The 2,684-nt window shown below is 43.8% G+C and overlaps 1 protein-coding gene across 1 annotated transcript in view; it reads right to left on the minus strand.

The window, feature by feature from the left end:
- LOC106011202 (uncharacterized transposase-like protein HI_1328.1) overlaps positions 1–1,590 on the minus strand; it is a 15,549-nt gene extending 13,959 nt beyond the window's left edge. Inside the window, exons 1-2 of the transcript XR_004858315.1 lie at positions 1,344–1,590; positions 97–1,042 (exon numbers count right to left, since the gene is read on the minus strand). The gene's annotated coding sequence lies outside the window, so the exon portion shown is untranslated. The remainder of the gene's footprint in view (positions 1–96; positions 1,043–1,343) is intronic.
- Between the last annotated feature and the right edge of the window lie 1,094 nt (positions 1,591–2,684).

Genomic DNA, 2,684 nt, shown 5'->3' on the forward strand with positions numbered 1-2,684 from the left:
GGGGAGAGACACACGCTAGGGGTGCTGGTAAAGCAGCGATGAGGGGTGGTGGTGATGGTGTGTAACCGGCAGGGGTTGCAGGTGGAGGGAACTCACCACTAGCTTTCGTAAGTCCACGCTGGGGAAGACCAGTGTAAAGATCCCACTTTTCCTAAAGGCAGTGGGCCATGCCAGTGGGGCAGAGGGACTTTTCTGATGTCTTCAAGTATGCCTTCTTTCTTGAAGACATCAGCGAAGTTTCTTTTTGTTATCACTTCTTTCAAATTTTGTTCCCTCACTGCTGTCTTTCATTCCGCTTTCATTGTCGAAAGTGGTTGCACGATGTGGCTTCAGTGTGCGAGGAGACAATACAAGACTATACTGGCAGAGCTGAGAGGCCCAAAGTGAATGGTGGCTCACATGGCCATCCAGAAGCAGCAACACAGGCTTCTTCAAAGCTGCTGTATCTGGAATGAACACATTCTCCAACCAGTCACCAAAGACCTCTTGATTTATCCATCCGTTGGACGAGCGGGCAACGAAGGACTCCTGGAAGATGTCTTGGGGGCGGAAACCACGAACTGTGTGCCGGGGTAGATGAGCATTCGCTTTGTGTAGTGGCCCACGGCGTTTGCACACACCAAGGCAGTGATCGTCGTGTGGGTCTCACTGCCAACTTCGTACGTATACTTGTTGTTCATATCCCCGAGGACTCTCCCAGAAGTCGCGTCCACAGCGAAGCCCGACTCTTCAGGGTTAAAAATCCTGCCCAGTTCTAGTAGGATGGTGGGTTCTATGGATTTGACTCTTGTGTCGCAGGGAAGCAAGCGAACCACCCCTCAATAGCTTCAGCTGTAAGGCTTGCCCGCATAATGCCAAGCTTGTGGCTTCCTAAATGTGATGGTTGGGCGCCGCTGGCGGAACAGCCGAAACCACTTGCCACTAGGCTTGTTTTCTGGCCAAGGTGTCTCCCTGCCTCGAACGTCGAGGAACCCTTTCACAGTCAGAAGCAGCTCCTCCTTGGTGCGGCCGAAGCCAGGGTTCGGAAGAGCCAGTCCACAACCTGTCAGGTGCAAGACAAAAGAAAAGTTGATTACATTTTTTTAAAATCTGGAAAGATCTGTAACATGATTTTCTAAGAAAGGATAAAATGCACAGAATCATCAGCATGACAAATATTGCCATAATTTTTTTCCAGAGGAAAAAGATATAATGCATTGAAACAAACAGAATCTGGAAGAAAAAGTGGTTGGATTACATACCGTACATAATCATGTCATAGATATTGTACACATCATGGACTTAAGATCAGTCCCAGATTTCCCAGGGAGACAAGAACTCTAAAGTATCTGATCTGATCTTACCTTTTCCTCTTCTTCAGGTGTAGGTACGGCTTTATGGGATGGGACAATTTTGCGTCGGCCCGACAGCTTGTCTGAAAAAGTCCCCTTAGGGATCCCATACATTGTTGTCGTTTGAAATTTTTTTCATGCCATCAGCAACTCCATCCAGAGCAAGGCGAAGGTCCTTCTCTGTCCACTTCGGGACATGTTGGTTCCTTTTTGAGAATTCTGGTGATTAAAGAGTTTCATTATGAAGTCTAGAAAATTTTGTTTGAAGGGGCAAATAAAAAGTTTGCCCCCAACCCCCTTAAAAAAACAAGATTTAAACCCCCCCAAAAAGCTACACACACATATATAATAATGCCCTCACCGCAGCATTTTCCTTTGAATTCTCATAAAAAATGCACAAATTGCAAAATCATCCTGCACAGTTAGGCCTATTTATTAGCCTAGTCTTTCATGCACCAATTTTGACACAAAGAGCACGATAAGTAAACGGTGATCTTGTAGTTCCGTTCGTTATAAGTCCACGATCCATTTGTAAATTGTTTACATCCAGAGAAGAATCCATAATGAGTCTTGATGACCAAATAGGCAACACAAAGAACAGGGATGCAACCTAGAGTTGAAAAACGGTGACCGAACACATTTTTTTCCGATTTTGTTCCGAACATTTTTGGGTGACCCATATTACAATTTTGTTTTGTTTCGTTCAATGCGCGAAGTGAGGCAATTTTAACCTCTTAATACCTCACATGATGCTTCTACTTCCTTCCTGTGCAAGAAAAACAACGTGGCGGCTGTTTTTGAGTTCTCTTTCGATCAATTTCCTTCAGAAAATCGGTGAGTACCTGCAACCTCACGTCCATGGATGATCCAGGTCGTGTGCAGGAGGAAGTTGATTTGTACTTCCGTTTTATCGTGTGTCTGATGCTGATGCCGTAGAATTTATGTATCGCAATATTAGTATTCGAAACGCTCTTCAATGGCGCTATCTGCCTTACTCTTTTTAATTTTTGAGAGGAGGGGTGTACGGTCCGATGAAGAAGATCATGTCTCATGCATCTCATGGGTCCGCACACCTTCGACTCAGACATAAATTTTATTATTTTTTTGCTTTATTATTCTCGAATCATGCATCTTATTGTAGAATGTATATAGAATCTATCTAGATCTAGAATCTAGATTCTAGAGAATGCGTGATGAACTTGTATTGAATTTTTTTTTCTATTCAAAGTGTTAGACTCTAGATTCTAGAGTATTGTTTTGTAAATGGGAGAATAAATAGACCTATCTAGAATCTCTAGTCTAAAAGACTGCAATGATTGTTATGATGATGCTGCTGCTGCTGCTGCTGCTGGT

This window comes from Aplysia californica, unplaced genomic scaffold (genome assembly GCF_000002075.1).
Source record: "Aplysia californica isolate F4 #8 unplaced genomic scaffold, AplCal3.0 scaffold00070, whole genome shotgun sequence".
In the NCBI taxonomy this organism is placed as follows: domain Eukaryota; kingdom Metazoa; phylum Mollusca; class Gastropoda; order Aplysiida; family Aplysiidae; genus Aplysia; species Aplysia californica.